This window comes from Canis lupus, chromosome 6 (genome assembly GCF_048164855.1).
Source record: "Canis lupus baileyi chromosome 6, mCanLup2.hap1, whole genome shotgun sequence".
In the NCBI taxonomy this organism is placed as follows: domain Eukaryota; kingdom Metazoa; phylum Chordata; class Mammalia; order Carnivora; family Canidae; genus Canis; species Canis lupus.
Window position 1 is genome coordinate 57,728,299 of NC_132843.1, and position 20,016 is coordinate 57,748,314.

Here is a 20,016-nt window from a genome sequence, read left to right on the forward strand (position 1 = left end):
GGAGGTAGAAGGAGGAATTCTTAACGATGACCATAAGGGTAATTAATATAACTCCAAAGCTTACCCTCACAAGGAGATGGAGGAGTCCCTGTCCTCTTAAAGCCAGGGCTGGGCTCGGGCTCAGTTCCAAACTGACTCAGCAGGCGTTAGTGACCTCAATGCACAATAGGGGTGATGTCTGGAAAGAATCCTGGAGTGCTGACTGACTTCCATACAGACAGGAAGGCTAGAATTTCATCCAGGTACTGGTTGGCAGAGGGAGCATTAGGAAGTGGCACCAAGAAGTTTTAAGAGCACTAATGGATAGAGGAAGCCTATAAAAGGAGCTTTTCCTTGCAAGGGGTGGGGGAAGAGGGAGGGGTTGCCTGAGCTGGAGAAAAAAAGGGGGGGAGGTGTTAGATAATCTCAAGTTTCTGTGGCAATCCACTAAAGAGCTAGGATCTGCCCAGTGTGTTAGTAGAGTAAGTGGAAAGGAATCCCTACCCCAAATCTTTCTCCTACTGTATGTCACAAGATGGCAGACATCATTATAGTAGACTGTAGTATTTATTACTTCCCAACCTCATTCTTTTTGTTTTTGTTTTTGTTTTTGTTTTCTGGAATCAGAACCTACCCATCCTCCAACATAGACACTAACCTGGATACTTAACCTAGGTCTGGCCAACCCAAGATCCCCCTCTAGGTACAGTGATGGGCTTGGGGCTGGGCATATGAGCTAATTATGAGCAGGGTCAATCAGAATCTTACTTAGAAATGGGAAAAGAAACATTATTTTTCTAATGGGGTTGTCAAACAGGGACCATGTAAACTTGGCATTGACCATAGTCATCTTCACTGACCTTAATGAGGAATCACATTCACAGTTAAAAACAATGACGCCAACATCAAGCAAGAAACAGTCAATGATAGGGAAAAAGAGAGCCCAGATAACACCATTTGCACCCCTAGATCCAACCAACCCTGAATCTTCCAGTTAGGTGAGCTGCTAAACTCTCTTTTTGTTTAAGCTAATTTGTTTTGGGTTTTTGTCAAGCAGGCTTAACTTTTGAGTCCTCTAAGGCTCCCAGGGAAATTCAAATTCCTCTTAGGGTATGCCTTCAGCTGGTGAGAAGCATCCAACTGGGAACATAAGAACAGATAGATGGTTAGAACACAGGAGCAAGAGCAAGATGGGGCATGATTGAAGATGCCATTAGGTCTTGGAGAGGAAAGATAAACATTTCCTTCTTCATCAGTCTGCTGGGGACAGATATAATGTCCAAGTTCTTTTTTTAGAGAGTGTAGAGAAAAGGCCCAGTGAAATGATAAGGCAACCATTGCTCCATGAGTGTAGAAAATGCTGGAACATGGGAGGCATGGGGTGAGTCTACCCCAGAGCACACATTTGTTCTTGGTTACCTGTGCTTTTCCAGTTGGAGAGACACTGTGCCCAAATCTGTTACCAGGGCCATTACAGGGCTCTGCTGCCCAGATTGTGGTGTGCCTATTTGGGTGAAGGTGGCAAGTCCAGGGACCATGTCCATTCATCCTTGACAAACCTGCTTTCCTCCTCACCCTCAGACCCCCTAGCATATCCAGTTTGGAGCACCTCCTCCAAACGTCTCCTACTCCCTTGGCTTCTCTCTGGGCACAGCTGGTTCATAGGGCTCTAAGCAAAGTCCTATTCTGGGAAGCTGCAGCCCTGAACCTGTATGAGCAAGTTTGCACTATCTCACTCTGAAGCAGGAACCCTGCCCCTCCTCCTGCCGGTGCCTCAGCTTTGGCATATAGGTTGCCTGACCAGCTGCAGCCTGCCTGGGGAAAGCAGGCTGATGAGTGATGGAATGCTAGCCAGGGAGGGATGCGGCTGGGCCTCTGGCTCCCCAACCTGCCTGCCAGCCAGTGGGAATCGTTATCTACACCAGAGAGTGAGCCAGGCTTCCCACACTAAATTAGCAAGAGCAGAGCAGATGTCTCCCTTCAGTGCAGCAAAGGATTAGACAGGATAGAGCTCATGTCTTTCCCCTTTCCTATAGACAAGGGCAAGCGTCGAGTCCTGGGGTGGGTACCTTTCCCTGGGGTTCACAGACCACATCATGGTTGGGCAGCCTCGGGTCAAAACCAGCCCTGTCACCCCTCTGTCTGGTGCATGGGTTTCCTTCCTCTCATTTTGTCTTCATTTCCTTTGGGAAATAGAGGCCTTATTTTAGGTCTTATCCTCTTTTGAATTAGCCGTATTAGAAACTTCAAGTCCTCCCCACCCACTTCCTCCCTGAACCCTCCCTCTTATGAGAGAGCTCTAGTCCAAGAGCCTAGGTCTCCTACCTTGACCAGCATCTGTCCCCTTCTGCTTTGCACCCTAGTTCCTTATCAACAGCATATGGGGATAGAGAGGTGGCCGGCCAGGGGCCTCTCTGGCTTGTCACACTTCAGTGACCCTCCATTATCCTCTGTTATTCAGCCTGACTCTGCAGCAGCTGAAATCTTCCCAACCCTGACAGCCTGGCTCATATCTTCCTCTCCTCAGCCCTTACTTCCGCTACAGGAAGTAGAGAGTCAGAGTAGACACTTGTTCCCCTGCAGGCCTGCCTGGATTTGAATCCTTGTTCTGGCACTTACACTCAGCTTGAACAAGGCACCTTTCTCTTTGGTTTTCATATATGTAAATCAAGGATAATAATTGTACCTTCATCATAGGGTGGCTATTCAGGTTGTGTGAGTTCATTCATGGAAAGCTCTAGAGAACAGCACCTGCTAGCTATTACTGCATCCATGGTGGCTATTATTCAGCAAACATTTTTGAATACACACACTTAAAAAAAAAAAAAAAAAAGCCCTCCTTGCTTTTAGCTTTGGCTGGTCCTGGCTTTATGAATAAATATCCTTTCTGGATGCAGCATCTGCCCCCTTGGCTCCTGCTTAGTTGAAAGTTGATAGGGCAGGATGACTTTGGCTCCGTGGACCTCGTCAGGTTCTGCCTTCAGGGGCCTCCGTGGGCTGAAGGAGGTAAGAGCCTAGGCTTGGGGTGGGTTGGACCTGGTTTAAACTTCTACTCAGAGAGTGTGCAGCCTCTAGCTAGTCCCTTATAGTTCCACATCTCCATTTCCTTATCAAAAAAGGGGGCATCCTAATGACTTTCTCTGTGTTTTGTTGTATCAATCAAATGAAACAATGGATGAAAAACAGTAGAAATTCAACAGCTGCCTGTTGAGTATCTGTCTCACCTGCCTACGTGTGCCTGACCTTTCTCCCTTGCTGTTCAAATGCAACCCCTCAGACAGGTCTTTCCTGACACCCTCTCACGCGGTGAGCAGTGTTGCCACCTTCTCGTGCCCCCTCCAGGCATTATTTTGTTCCATCTCCCTTAACACCAGCTGACACCTTCCAGTCCATCTTTCTGTTCGTTTATGGGCCAATCCCCAGGGCACCCACGGCTTGAGGACCTCTGCCAGGACCTCTGCTTGAGTTGTGTGCCCAGAAGCCTAGACCAGTACCTGGTTCTTGCAAACAGATACAGTAAATATTGCTGCTTTGGAGCCTATTTTATACCCTAGCCATTTTTTTAGCCCCCTCATCGTGTGGTTTATTGCAAGCAGTAAGGTTTTGAATCAGGTAGAACAAAATTTAAACTGTCTCTCTTCTACCTTAAGAAATGTACTCTGAGCTCCCATTTTTTTCATCTGTGAAATGGAGAAAATAATATTTCTACCAAAGGGTTATCTTGAAGATTAACTGAGACCATGGTGCCTAGAACAGTGATTGACAGATGGAAAGAGTACATTAAATCCTTTGTGAATGAAAGGAATGGAAGGAAGGAGAAGGAAAGACCACAGGCACTGGCCCTTTATCAGATCTCCTACTTACAACCTCTCCGTCCTCCCTCCTTTCCTTTCTTTCTTTCCCCTGCCTGAAGCTGGCACGCTGGGACTCCTGCTAATCCTTCAGCCACAGGGTGTCTGTCTCTCTGTGTCCCTGCTGGCAACAGCAATCTGGATCAGCCTGAGAAGTTATTACCCTTTAAAGCAAGGGTCGACCACTAGTTTAGCTCAAGTGTCACAAATAGGGGACAAATTTTGCCAGAGGCACCAGAGTGGCCAAAAGAACATTTTTCCAATTTTTAGAAAGGTGTCACCAGCACCCATTGGCACTTTGGCTTCATGCTAAATTTTCCTAAAAGACCTTTATTATTTACTTCCTGTATCTCTTTTGATCTTTTTTTTTTTATTAGTTTCAGAGGTACAATTTAGTGATTCATCAGTTGCATATAACACCCAGTGCTCATTACATCACGTGCCCTTCTTAATGTCCCTCACCCAATAACCCCATCCCCCTCACCCACCTTCCCTCCAGCAATCCTCAGTTTGTTTTCTAGATTTCAGCATCTCTTATGGTTTGCCTCCCTCTCAATTTTCATTTTATTTTTCCTTCTCTTCCCCTATATTCATTTGTTTTGTTTCTTAAATTCCACATATGAGTGAAATCATATGGTATCTGTCTTTCTCTGACTGACTTCTTTCGCTTGGCATAATAGCCTCTAATTCCATCCATATCATTGCAAATGGCAAGATTTCATTCTTTTGATGGCTGAGTAATATTCCATTTTATATACATATATATGTGTATAATATATTATACTACATCTTCCTTATCCATTCATCTGTTGATGGACATCTGGGCTCATTCTGTAGTTTAGCCATTATGGACATTGCTGTTATAAACATTGGGATACAGGTGCCCCTTTCAAGCATTATGGTTGTTCCCTTTGGGTAAATATGGACTAGTGCAATTGCTGGGTTGTAGGGTAGCTCTATTTTTAACTTTTTGAGGAATCTCCATACTGTTTTCCAGAGCGGCTGCACCAGGATGCATTCCCACTACCAGTGTAAGAGGGTTCCCCTTTCTCCACTTCTTCGCTAACATCTGTTGTTTCCTGATTTGTTAATTTTAACCATTCTGACTGGTGGGAGGTAGTATGTCATTGTGGTTTTGATTTGTATTTCCCTGATGTCAAATGATGTTGAGCATTTTTGCCATTTGTATGTCTTCTTTGGAGAAATATCTGTTCATGTCTTTGGCCCATTTCTTGACTGGATTTTTTTGTTTTTCGAGTGCTGAGTTTAATAAGTTCTTTATAGATTTTGGATACTAGCCTGTTATCAGATAAGACATTTACAGATATCTTCTCCCATTCCATAGGTTGCCTTTTAGATTTTTTTGCTCTTTCCTTTGCTGTTCAAAAGATTTTTACCTTGTTGAAGGCCCAATATTTCATTTTTGCTTTTGTTTCTCTTGCCTTTGGAGACAGGTCTAGCAAAAAATTGTTGTGGCTGAGGTCAAAGACGTTGCTGCCTATGTTCTCCTCTAGTAGAGAAAATTACAGACCAATATATCTCTGATGAACATGAATGTAAAAATTCTCACCAAGATTCTAGCTAATAAGATCCAACAGTACACCAAAAGGATTGTTCACCATGACCAAGTGGGATTTATTACTGGACTGCAAGGGGGGGGGGGGGTTCAACATTTGCAAATCAATCAATGTGATACCTATTGCTCTTGAGTCAGGAGTCATTCTCCTTCTCTCTTCTGTTTTTACCTCTCTCCTTTTTATGGCTCTTGCCCTCTTCTTCTTTCCATAAGAGGCAAGCCCCACCCAGTGCTTTTTATTCTAGTCTTCTCCCACCTTCTCCCCACCCTCTTTGACTTCCTTTCTCCAAGTAGTCAGAGTGTGATTCCAAGATGTAGATACAGAGGAAGAAGAAAGCCCCAACATCATTAGACCCTTGTCATGGGAGACAGTTGAGCCTATTGGCTCCCCGTTGCTCCCTATTTCAGCTATCAGAGTGCAAGCTCTGGGTTTGCTCTGCCACGGTATTTTTTACATCCTTCTGTTAGTAAGCAGAAAATCTTGCATGTTAAAAGAAATAGAAAGGCAATATGCTCTCTGTGAGGCTTCTGAAGATCAGAGTTGTTGTGTCCAAGCTAAGTTTATTTTATAGTCTTCCTACCCCCCATTCAAGAGTCAGTCTGTAAAAATTCTGTAAGTAGCACACAGGTAGCTCACCAAAAACAGGTTCTAACCTGGGTCCAACCAGGGACCTGACACTCTCCTCAAGGCCAATCCTCCTCCCCTTTATCACCTGTTTATAGCAGCCTCTTGAGTTTACATTTCCTCTTCCTAAAAATGAGAACAATAATCTCTACTTTAGGCTCTGTGCCCCTGATAGTGTGTTCTGAGGCTCACATGTGAGGCTTCAGGGGAGGGTCTGGGCATCTGGGAAGGAATGACCCTCAGAAATAGTTGGTAAAGTCTTCCTGCTTTCCTCACTGTTATCACAGGTAAATGGGGGTCCAGATCACTTGTAATCTGGGTTTTTTGCCAATTTGAGGGTCGCTGAAATTCAGAGAAGCAAACTCAGCCCCATTTGAGATGAACTTGTATTTTCTTACTTAGAATAGCAAGCACTGTTGGAAGTGTACATTCAACAACTCAAAGTCAGATTTTGAGTTTCTTTGGCCTTATGGGCAAGCCTTTCCTTTGTGTATCAGCATCCAAATTCCCACATCCCCTTGAAACTGAGCAAGCGCTGCATCTCCAGAAAACATGTGCTCCTGGGGCTTTTGTCAAATCAGAAGACAGACCCTTGCCTCTGAATCTGATACAGTGTTGGGCACTTCAAAGTAACTGGAGTCCAGTATGCTGTGACCTTGAATGTATGAGCTACTTTTGAAAGAAAACTTTTTTTAGAGAAAGAGAGATCAGGGGGGAGAGTCAGAGGTAGAGAGAGGGAATCTCAAGTAGGCTCCACCAGCACAGAGCCCTGTGAAGAGCTTGACCTCACAACCCTGAGATCACTGCCTGAGCCAAAATCAAGAGTCAGACACTTAACCAACCTAGCCACCCAGGTGCCTCTGAAAGAGAACTTTTTATTGCAAGGAACAAGCTAAGTAGCCCTGAATTTTAAAAAATAAAAAGTATTTTAAATGACACAGATATTTAGGCTACAGGAAAAAGTTGGAGGAAAACGTATATTAGAATATATACATATACATGTGAATATATTATTATGAGCTAGGTATTGTGCTAAGCACTCTACATACTAGATTTCATTTATTTAAGTGTTTAGGAAGAAAAATGGAGGAAAAAAGTCTCCTAAGTAGGTGAGAGCATACATTTATCTTGTACCAGAGAATAAAGATGAATGAAAGTCCTGGTAAGAAAGTAGGTAAAAGGATCCTCCTATACAGAGACCAGCCTCAGTCTGGGCTGCTAGCCAGAGGCATCTAGAAGAAAGGAAATAATGAACTTGTAGAATGTCAGAGCTAGAAAGAGCGTCAGAGCTGATCTTTTCCAAGCACTGCTTGTTCCATTTTATAGATGAGGGTGCCAAGGTCCAAAGAAGGGAAGAGACACATTCTGACATAGGTGGATGTATCCAGTATCCCCTCCTTGGCCAGGGACCTTTCATGGAAATCTACCAGTGTGTTCTCATTCCTCCATCAGCCAAGATGAAAGGTTGTTTCTCCTCAAGTACTGCTCATGTCCTTGCTAGTCATCTGCTAACCTATCAATGGGCAATTGGCATGTGTTGTCTTTGTGGCTCATCTTATGGCAAAAGCTCTTGCTGACCCAGGCTAGTCAATCCAACCAGCAGGTTTTTCCCAGGATTATGGCCTCGGTGTCATTATTGAGGATTAGTCTCTAAACGCTGGAGAAAGTCAGACTTGGCATCTGTCCTGTGAACCTGTTTATGTTCATGTTCATCAGAACCTTAGATTCAATGAGTCATCTGGCTGAACCTCACCAATCAGAGAGCAGTGAGAAGACTTCCTCAAAGTGATACAACTGGTTGAAAACCACTTAGGCCAGTGTCTGTCTTCCCTCCCTGTAGGAAAGGACTAGCGGTGATCACTGTGGTTTACTAGTCCTTCTAGATTCCTAGCACAGGTAGGTGCTGGGAGAGTGCCATTGCTAGGCTCACGGTAAGGGCACGGAGGGTAGAGGATGCATAGGAGGCTTGGTGGGGCAAGAGCCAAAGTCCACGCAGCCAGCTGTTTGTCCAGCACATACCTGCCAGGAGAAGTGCTGCCTTGTACTTGCAAACCTCTCACAAAACCCGCTGACATCTTGCTGGACACCATGAAGGATGCCAAGCAGTAATTTCCAACCCCATTTCCTAGTGAGTGTGTGGCCTCAAAGACAACACCTAACCCATAAGAATAATAATATGATAAAAAAAATATAAGCTTCATATAAATAATAAATGATAATATAGCATCAATAATTGGCCATATTCATACAAGTACATTAGGGAGCCTGAGGGCCTATATTTCTAAGGCTGTGTTTCCTACATGATTATAGTCAGGATAATAAGTAACATTTATTTAGCATTTACCAGGTGCCAGATATTGTTATTCATATATATGTTTATATATGTGCTCTCATATCTACATATATATGTATGTGTGTGTGTGTAGAAATATATATATAGAACGGCCAAAGAAATACATTTATATATTTTTTTAATTCATTCTTCATAACAGCCTTATTAAGTTAGGCCCTATCATCCCTATTTCATAGATGAAAACACTGAGGGAAAAAGAAGTTAAAACTAAGCTCAGAACAAAACTCCATTCCAACAGCAATACTTTGCTCTGGGCTCTCAGTTTGTGGGGTCTGGCTAGAACTCACTGATCCTGTACCACCCCAGGAGAAGGAGGACTTCCCCTTTCTCACTACCTCCCACCTTGCACACTTTCTTTATTCCAAAGAGAAGCTGAACCAAAGCCCAGAAGAGGTTCCAGGAACCTTATGTTATTTTCCTGGGTCATCCAGGATGTGTCATCTTAAGCTTGGTAGTGACAAGACAGAAAAGTCAGCTTGAGAGGGCTGGATGCAGGGGTGCACCCTCAGCTGGAGGCTGCGCTTGCCTCCCATTTGGAGTCTGGAGAGAGGAGGTGGCCAAGGGAGCGCCAAAGGCACCTGCAGTGGGCAAGCAGGAAAGTGGCCAGGCCCAAGTTTCCAGCAGGCTGGGCTGGTTGGGGTAAATTGGGGCAGTGTGTGTCAACAACAGAGATATTAAGAGGGATTGACTGTAATCTAGGAAGCGATAAACTGACATCTTTAAATCCATCTAATACCCTACAATCAATAATTAAATCATCTGGTATCAAGAGGAACTGAGTAGATAGTAAGCACATGCAAGGAAAGGTGTGGGCGCCAGAGCCCAAACTCCAGAGTGGAAAGAATATGCCAGTCAACAAGTGGGAGAGAGAAAGAGGAGGACAAACAGGATTTGTAAGAAGGCCCTGGAGAGAAAAGGAGATGTTTGAACAGAGCTGAACTACAGGATGGGGGTGGGAAGGGCGTTTGTTCTTAACATGGTGTGGGTGGGGAGCCAGCTTGCCACAGCAGACAGGTGGAGATGGGCCACTCCCTCCTGTGCCTGCCAGTTCTGGGATTCTGTACCCTGTGGAAAAGCATGCAGTGGGGCCACGGTATCCCATGATCGCCATCCTGAGTATGGTGCCATCCCTGAAAGGAGATGGAAACAGAAACCACAGTTTTTTAAAAAATGAGAAAAAAAAATTTCCCTTTCTCTCCATTCCCAGGTCACTAAGTCCAATGATAGGATCCCCTACTTCTCAGTCAGGCTCAACTCCAAGCATCTGCTCAGTTCACAAGCGTGCTGAGTGGAAGAAATGCACAACCTGAATACAGACTAAAGCCCTGCCAGGGTCTTCTACTCTAAAGAGCTCCCATTCTAAATCTGTCACTAACAATTTTTTGTTTTGTGAGTTGCTCATGTCATTAGAGGCACAGGGCTCCAGATGAGTCAAGAGATAGCGCTGCATATGTAATTCAGTCGGAATCTGAGGCCGAGAGTTTGCTGCCCTTAGCTGAGAGAACATAGGGGTTCTGAGCATTACTGTGTGTGTGTGTGTAACAGAGAGACAGACAGACAGACCTGTGGGCAGCTGGGAAATAGAGAGAGGTCTGCAGTGGAGGCTGAAGGGCCAGCCCAAAGGTGCCACACGTGGAGTGTGCAGGTCCATCCAAGCCACTCTCCCGCTCCAAAGAGGCACAAAGGTCTTGCTGAAGGCTCTTGCTCAGGATCACTCTACTGTGAATATATCAAGCATGAAGTAATGAACTCCTGGGGGGTGGTGACACGTCCTGGGGAAAGTCGGGTCCCTGTGGGCACATTTGAATGTGTGGAGAACTATCAACAGAAAAATAAATAAGGGGGAACATTCACAAAGACAGTCCTGAGGACAAGGGGGGAAAATGGGGTGAGGTGTGCCAACCATGAAATCTCAAAGAAGGATTAAACTCCTTGGGTAAGTTTCTTCCCTCAGCCAAGTGAAGAGTGAAACCTGGATCCAGCCTTAAGGTTTCCCATTCTATGAGGTGATTCCATCCGTATTAGTTTCCTTTGGCCGCCATAACAGACTGGGTGGGGACTTTATTGTCTCATACAAGTCCAAAATCAGAATGTCAGCAGAGCCATGTTCCCCCTGGATCCTGTAAGGTAAAATCCTTCCTTACCTCTTCCAATCTTCCGGAGGCTGTCAGAATATTCCTTGGTATTCTTTGGCCTACAGCTGCAAGCAATTCAACCTCTGCCTCTGTCATCACATGGAATTCCTCTCTCTATGTCTGTTAGTGTCCAAATTTCCCTCTTCTTATGAAGATGTTAGTCAGTGGATTAGGGGCCTCTTCATCTTAACTTGATTACTTGATTATGTCTGGACTCTATTTCCACAGAAGGTTGTATTTATAGGTAGCAGGGGTTAGGTCTTGAACATATCTTTTTGTTTCAACCCATAATATCATCTGACTACCCTAGCCCACTGGTAACCTCACACACCTTGAGTTACCCTGTGAGGAGAAAGGGACAGAGTAAGCAGGATAAGCCTAGTCTGCCCCCCACTCCTCCCTTTACAGTGGGGAGAGAGAGTGTCCTAGACAAGCCCCCCCCCGAGGGACACTGGGACTTCCTCATTTACCCTTTCTCTTTCCCAATATGCCTCCAAGGGAAATGACCCTCGACAGGTGTGTGCGCATTAGGTTGACAAGTTGTACTTGTCTTATTCTACCTCCATCACCACAGAAATTACAGACCTATTGGGAACAAGAACAATGTCTGGCTTATATGTGTGTTCTCTGCATTCCAGGCTCTCAGGACTGTTTCACTCAATAAATATTTGTTGAATTGAACTGAATGAAACTAAATTGAGTTGTGGGAACAAATCATGCCAATACTCCTTTGGCTTTGGAAAGTAAAAAGAAAGGGGTTTGTTAAGAGCAGAGCAAAGGCTTGGGATAGAGAGAAAATAATTACCCTCTGGTTCTGACGAGGCCACCAGCTGGGCCTGCAATGTCAATGTGACATGCCCAGCTCTCCTTCTGCCGCATTACCTCTTCCAGGATCCCATGTCTCCTGGTCCTCCCAATAAGGAGAGATGTCCAGCATCTTCTCTACATTTTTAGAAAGTATGCCCTTTAAAAAAAAAAAATAGCATCTCCCTTTGATGCTACTGACAATCTGGTTGATTGACATGTGCCTATGTCCACTCAAGTTGTCTGCTGGAATGCTCCAGCTTTACAGAGTGAGGCTCCCCACCAGTCTTCCTGGGTAACACAGTGACCACAGGCTTTTCACTTCACACCCTTCCATTCTATGGGAATTCTCATTCCTTTTATACTCCACCCAGGCACTGCCTGGTGGGGCCTCATGGATTCCCAGAAAACATCTTAGCTGTATATATCTGTGCCATTTCCTAAGCTTCAAATTTGACTTGCTCTGGTGGTATCTCTAGTTGCCCCCAAATGGCAGCAATGCCACTGATGTCCTCTTCTGTCACTTCATGACTGCTGGTGTCCCCCAAGATCCCCCAGGTGCTACTTCTGACAATGGCACCAATAAGCTCAAAGGGGCTGTCACCAACACTGGACCCATTAAGAATCCCAGTGGGCAGGACTTCCACAGCCAAACCACAATACCAAGGCCAACACCAATGTCACCAGCACTGCTTCCTACCAAGCCAAGGCCACTGCCCGACCTCCAACTCCTGTTAGCAAAGCTGTTGCCAAAGCAGCCAACACCAGCCCAAGGCTACTGTCAGACTGGGCTCTTTGTGACTCTTAGAGGAGCTAGAAATGACTCGGTACTTACAATGCTTGTTTGGCTGCCTCCTCACCTCATGGTGCAGGCATGAGACCATGGGGGCTGAATGAAGGCAATATGAGTGGAAAACCATCACTATTTTTCAATGGAGACTATTATCCCTCCATTCTGGGGATGGCTTATTGCCCCTGAATTAAGTGTAAGTGCCTGCATCTCTCTCCACTCAAGAGTTGGTCTCCAGTCTTCCTGTCACAGACCCCTTAGAGCTTTGCTTCATGAGATGTCCCAACAAGCTTGATACTAGAGCAAACTCAGATAAAACTGAAACTGTAAATTTTAATATGCCAATTAAAACTTAATTTTTGCCTAAAATGTATTTTTCCAGGAATGAAAGTAAAGCATAATGGCAGGACCTACCAGCCACCGGGGTGGAGTCAGCCAACAGGTCTGACAAGAACTAAGTAATGGACCAGAAAGAAACCATGCCACCCCATTTGCTTTCCCCCTGCCATTTAGCTTTTCTAGGAACTCCAAATATGTTTACAGCAGCCATAGTCCTTGTGTGGGGGAGCAGGAGCCTGGGCCTTGATACAATCAGAAATGCCCCAAATTGAGTGAAATAAGATAAAAGGCTATAATGCAGGTGGCCTACTGGTTTTGCCAAAACCAAACCCACCCCAAGGCTGAACACAATTGGCTCTATCAAGTTCTTTTTTTTTTTAAGTTTTCGTTATCTATTTATTTATGAGAGACACACACACACAGAGGGAGAGGCAGAGACATAGACAGAGGGAGAAGCAGGTTCCATGCAGGGAGCCCGACATGGGACTCGATCCCGGGTCTCCAGGATCAGGCCCTGGGCTGAAGGCGGCACTAAACTGCTGAGCCACCTGGGCTGCTCTATCAAGTTCTTTTTATTTACTTTCTTCTTCTTCTTCTTTTTTTTTTTTTTTTTTTTTTTTGATAAGGAAGCTCCAGTATCCTGCAAGTCTGTTTCTGATCCCAAGGCTATAGCAGGCTCTTTGGCTGGGTGAAATGCAGAGATTGGCTGGGCTTCCCTTGCCTGGAACTGAGGACTGATGCTTGCTGATCTGAGGGACCAAGCCTGACATGCCTAGAGGTCTCTGTGAAGATGTGAAGAGCTCTGGGGAGTGCAGTCTAATATTGATGTTGGGACCCAACTCAAGCCAGCCCCTCCCACAACCCCACTCAACTCAGGGGCCATGCATCTGCTTGAAGACTCTGGGGCCCTTGTTCTTCACTCAGAAGGGGCACTCTGAATGGAGGGAATGGCTTTTAAAGCACAACAAAGATAGGAAAGGAAAGAATTTGAAATAAATCTATCCTTTCAAAAGCATGGAGAATCCACTCTGTGTCATTTCCAGCAATAGGTTCCATGCCTAAGGCATACAGGAAATTTAAGACATGCTCTTGTCTTCAGGGACCATATTCTTCTTCAGTGGAAGAAATAACCAAGAGTACCCATGCAACACCAAAAAGAATGAATGAAAAAGGGAGAAAGATAGGAAAGCCAGCCACTCACCATTCAGGTGTGCTAGTAAGAATTTGATTCAGCAAAAAAAAAAAAAAAAAACAGGAAAGTCGCTTTATTCTCATTTTCTGATTCTTGATTCACTGTGAATGACCCCTTGAGGAATGAGTTACAGAGCATGGGCACCAGGAAACTGCACACTGTTAATGCTTATATGAAGTAAAAATTCAATGAGTCAGACTCCACCTTACTCAAAGGTTTGAACTGATGAGAACTTCCGATAGGCACATTCCTGATGTGGGCTGAAATATGTCCTCCAAAAAAAATGTTCAAATCCTAACCCTTGCTAGCTGTGCATGCGACCTTCTTTGGAAGTAGGGCCTTTGCAGATGTAATCAAGCTAAAATGAGATCATACAGGATTAGAGTGGCTGCTAATCTAATGACTAATGTCCTTACAAGAAGAGGGAAATTTGGACACAGAGACACACAGGGAGAACACCATGTGAAGATGGGAGGCAGAGATTGGAGTGATACTTCTACAAGCCAAGGAACACCAAGGATTGCCAGCAACCACCAGACACCAAGCACGGCGGTCTTCTGCAGCCTTCAGAGACAGCAGGCGGGGAAGACCACCTGATTTTGGACTTTTAGCCTCCAGAACTGTGAGAGAATACATTCATATGTTTTTAAGCCACCTAACCCAGTTTGTGGTACTTTGTGACAGCAGCCCTAGAGAATGACTCCACTCTCCTGACCTCTACTTTTCCCCCACTGCCACCACCCCTTTCACCCCCACATACACACACACACAGAGTATTCTGAAAACAAGAAGTTGTTTTAAAGCTGAAATGTGGAGCTGCTTCCTGCCTGACCAAGATTCACACACATTCTTAGCACTGGGCCTTTGGTCCTTGAGCCAAGTCTCCAGTGACAGAGTAACCCTAAGACCGACAGAGAAGCTTAGGAAAAATGCTCCAGTAGTGCCTGAGAAGTGAGCAAAGAAGCCCCCAGAGAACAAACTGCTGCCAGCCTGGAGTGGAGAAGACACAGAGGACAAAGACTCAGCAATCTCTTTGTTCCAAGCTGGCAGAGGCTCGGTAGCCACCCCCCACCCCTGCCTCCCACACATACCTTAAGCCCATAGCAGGTCCAACAACCTGGGATGGTGGATGCCACTAACGCGGATGAACACCTGATTCTTTCTCACCTTCCACCCCCATCCTAAGTTGGCAGCTGAGGCTCTCATCTCTCCCTTTCAAGTCCATCCATGCCCCTTCATGAAAGCTTAGGCTCACTTGAAGTTAAAGAGGTCCTCAGAAAGAAAAAAAATCCTGCAAGCAAAAACCCAGCCACCTGCTTGATTAGGACCCAAAAGGCTTGGTTTCAGTGCTCTTGGTGAATTGATTTGCATCCCTATTCCCCTCCCCCAAAATGGCATAGTCATAAATACCAGCCCATTCTCTAACCCCCTAAACTACAATTAGAAATCAAGAGACTCACATCCAATTCGAGCTCTTCTAAGAGAGAGTTGCCTTCCTCTTCTGTAACTCATCATGATGCCAAGCTTGAGAGGAGCTCAGGAGCACTGCCAATTGGCAAGTTTGACAAACTAAGTTATGGAAAAGCACAGGGTCAAGGCACCCAAGGAGGTATCACACAGAGCCAAGGTGCTTGTTTATTTACCTCCCTGGGGCCATGAGATCTGTAGCATGTTTAGAAATCCATGTAGGCAGAATGATAGAATAGGTACAAAAAAAAAAAAAACACCAAACAACAACTAGTTCAACACCTTCATTTTCTAACTCAGAGAAGTGACAAAACTTCCTAAGGCCATACAACTGCTTGTGGCAGAATGGGGACTTAAACCTAGTTTCCCTGACTCCCAATCCAGTGCTCTTTCTGGAACTGTGACCAGGAATGGAAAATATGCATGGTGATGAAGCAGGAACAAGAGGCATAGGGAATGCCAGACCCATGAGGCACCAAGAAACTGACACATCAAACATACAAAACATTATCTTGACAGCCCCGGCAGGAGCCACTTTCCACCCTTATTAGATCATTCTCAAGTTGCCAAGTCAAATGGGTGACTCGCTGATACTCTTGCTTGCCTTAGAAGAGCACTGCTTGGTGAGTTAATAAATCTGAACCCTCCTGCAGGAGACCACCATAGCACTGTTGATCTTCCAATTGGTGTTATGATGACCAAAGAGGATCCAGCTTCTTATGTTTATGTTTTGGATATCTAGGCCTCCAAGATCCTCCACAGTCTGATCCCAACCACCCTTATTGACCTTGCCTGTCTTTAAGGCAGAGATGTGTAAATGGTTTACTGTCCAGTTTCTATCCCTTTTCCTAGTAGCACTCAATATTTATTTAAGGCAATGCTAGCTACAACAGACAAACATCGAACGTCCATGACTTAACATAAGGAACATGTTTCTTTTCGCCGTAACAGCTGAGACAGACACCTCTCCTCCTCCAGGAGGTCATTCAGAAACCTAAGCTTCTTCTGTCTTGTGGATCTGTCATCTTCAACATGTGGCTCTCAAGATCATGTTGAGTGATCATCTTTACTGCAGCCAGCTGGAGGGGAGAGGAGCATGGAAGAGCATGCATGGGAGCACACATGGAAGTGATGCCATTCCCCACGCATGGCATGGGGACCAACCCTATAACAATCCAATCACATATTTTCTATCCAGACTTTGAGTCTTGAACAAAAGATACAAAAGATACAACAAAGGACAAAGAGAGCACTTGGAAGTCATTTTCACTGCACCATGGTGGTAGTTGGTAGTGGTGATGGCCTCTAGTGAGAGCTCAGTCCAGTGTCATAGCAGAGTCTAGGCTGATGTCTTCACTTCTGCTTCTCAACAACTTCTGCTTCTCACTTCACTTCTGTCCTCAATGACTCCACTGATCCTTATTTTCATGGTGCCATGAGGGTACCTCCAGCATCTAAAAATCACCGCCTTGCTTTATAGTTAAAAAAAAAAAGACTGGGAACAACTGCACTGTAAGTAAAGAGATGTATTTGGAAATCACAATACACCCTCACCGCCTGTCACAAATGACTGAAGATATCTAAAAGATCTCACCTTTATCATAACTCCCTTTATATTCAAATGAGAAGAAAGCAAGTGGCAAAAAAATTTAAAGATTTTAAAGTCAGTGAACCACCGGATGAGCAGATACTTTGACTACTCACTGCACTATTCATTATCCACTACCCTATTCATATCTCCTTTACTAGCAGAAATACCACAAATGGTACTGTAACCTACTGACTGGGAGCAATTAATGTTAACTCATTAATCTTGGAGCTTAAGAACAGTGCCCTAGTGGCTCCTCCCCTCAGCTCCACAGGTTTCTCCAGAGACCTGGGGTCAAGTCAAGTGAATGTTTGGAGAGTAGGTCCTTCTGAACGTCTTTCTACTTGGAATGGAGCTGTCCCACCCTCATCTAGGACTGCCTACAATATGACAGGTGCTGGAGATGCCAAGATGAAAACCCTCAGTCCCCACTCCATCTCCATGGTGGAGATGCTCTTATCAAAGTAAAGGTGGCCGGCCTGAGGCAGACTGCCTACCTCAGGGAGAAGTTCCACCTCCCCACCGTTACCCACCTGTCTGGGAGAAAGAGTAGAGAGTGCATAGGATCATGACCAAGGGGACCTGACTCAAGAGAGTCACAGCTTTTGGAAGAAGGGAACTTAGACACTAATTCAAACTTTCAAACTAAGAAACCCTGTCTTCAGACGAAATTCCACATGGAATTCCAATATGTAAAAGATAAAAGTAGAGAGCTCTGACTGATGGTGGCATAGAAATTCTTGAGTTCTGGCTTCTGGGCTCCTGTTCCATGCTCTCATGAGTGCAGAGGCACTCACTGTCCCAGGAATTCCATTCTGAAAGCTGCTGACCTTAGTCATTCATTCTACAAATGAGGGGTCTGACACTTGCAGGTCTCAGCATGCTAATGACAGGGACTTGTGTTTCCTCATCCCCATTTCACTTCTCTTCGCACAAAGTTTGCCATTTTCTGACTCAGCTTCTTCCTCTTTAAAATAGGGATAGAACCAAAATATATCTGCTTCACCTACCAAGGGGGTTCCTCAGGGTATAAAACATAAAGAAGAGCCTAAAGCACTTGGAGTAAGGAAATTGTACTTGATGTTTCTCAACATACCTTGTTCCTGCTCAGACTATTCCTTCCTCATCTTCACATATGCAAGGGGAAGCTGAGGCTCTAGGCTTCCTATAACAAGGGTCTCCAACTCTGGGTGTGGAGGACAGGTGGGTGCCTTGAAAGTGAGGTTCACTGTCTTCAAAGGAAACACAGCAACCCAACAGTGCCCTCCCTGCCATCAGAATGTCTTCTTTCTATTTAAAAGGAGCTTTAGATTTCTCAGGAAATTCTCAAAAGCCCCATTTCCTTACTGTTTGGCTGTGAGGAGCTATGTTAAGTACCTCAGGGCTGCCTGCTTAGAGCTCAGCTCTCTCCATAAAACTTTACCTTTATATCTCATTGTTAGCCTCCTGGGAAGACGAGTAGCTACCACAGCACATGATAGGACCAGCTCTTTAAGCAAGCGGCCACTCTTTCTAAGAGTAAGGGTGAGGTATCATCTGAGGGAAGGGAAGGAAATGAGTTCATAATACTATGGCCTCTCTCTCAGGGCTGGGACTGGCAAATGGGGAAAAGCAGACTCTTCCTTTTTCATTTGTCTGGAGATGAGGGGCATTTAGGATGGTGCTTTATACCAGTATCTTCAGCTCCAGGGCCTCCCAAAAATGTAAGAGACAGGGAAAGGTTCTTTAGGGGATGGAACTGAAAGTGATCAAATTCTGCCCATTGTCCCCACAGCCCATGCCACAGGGCTCACCCTACCTAGGCACTAGCCATCTCTAGGCACATTCCGGCTCCTCCAGATTCCAGTGAGAATCATGCAATGAGAGTATTGTTAGCTCTTCTGACAAACAAGCAAACAGATGTCCACCAAGGATAAGAGCTTGACCTGCATCATGCATGGGGTCTTTGGCAGTCACATGCTAACTGGGGCTTCTGAACCCCAATTTAGTCTTGTTGATCATCTGAGTGATACTCCTCCCTCCTAACCTAACCCTGAAGGGAACCTGTAGGTATGCTCATCTGAGACTCCGAGGGCAATGCTGGGATTCCAGACAGGGGATGAAAGACTTGGGAGAGTAGTCCAGGGCTCTCAGAAATCCTAAACCAGAGTTTCCCAACTATGCTTAGCCCATTCTGTTTGAGTTACACTGAATCAGAGACAAGCATCTGATCCAAAAGAGTGACCTGGAGGTTGCATCTGAGGCTCTGAGCTCTAGATAGATTTCCCTGACACAGAGAAGAGGCAGCACTCACTGGAAAGAAGTCAAGGCTGCTAGGGAATGTACTTACCTTGCATCAGGAAGGATTTAGGCAAGGTAGGAGAAGAATTTCACACTATCAGTTGTGCTACTTCAAAATGTTTAAGGAAATGGTATCCAAATTCTCAAGGCCTAATGATTTTTCTCCAATATCTCTTTAAGCTGTCCTCTCTTCCCCAGGGTCAAGGACACATCATCTTTCACCTAAACAGCAGAGTTGATTCTAACTGCCTCTGGTTTTGCTTTCTTGTAAAGTAACCACCTTGCAGCAGACAGAGGCAAGTCTGACCATACCAATCCCTCTCCCAGGCCAGGATACCTGCCGTGTGGCCTCACACTTCTGCTTTCCAGCAACACCAATCAAGTCTTTGTTTCCTGCCCTGCCCCAGGCTGTTTTCAGCTCTGTGACTTTGCATATTCTATTCTCTCTGCTTTGAATACCCTTCTCTGCCCTGCTCCTCTACCCTCATCCTCTTTCCACGTGGAAAGTCTTACTCATCCTTCAAGATTCAGTCTAGGTATTTCCACCTAAGGAAGCCTGTCCCAGCCACAGTGGATGGAGTGCCTTCTTCCAGGCTTACCTGGCACCTTGGCACATCTTTAGTGTTGCCTGGATCATCCCATGTCATTATGGTCTGTATCCCCAACTTAGCAGTATTCCTTGAGGACATGTCCAACTCACCCTTCTATGCACAAAGAATGACATGAAAGGGACTTAATAAATAAATTGAACTGACTGGAGCTAAACTCACTTAGTTTGGGGCAGCCCTGGACTTTGCAGGATGAACTGAACAACCCCTCAGGGGCTTCTGGTCCTTGGGTTCAGTATGATCAGTATGTGAAAGGCTCTATTCTACAGGTCTCTGAAGTCTGTGGGGAATCTTCAGACATCCTAAAGGAATCCCAGAAGCAGCAGGACAACCCTTTAAAATCTCATTCAGGATTATAACATGATGTGATTAAAAATACATATTAAGTTCTTTCAAAAGCAAAAAGGATATCTTTCTGTGAGGGGAGAG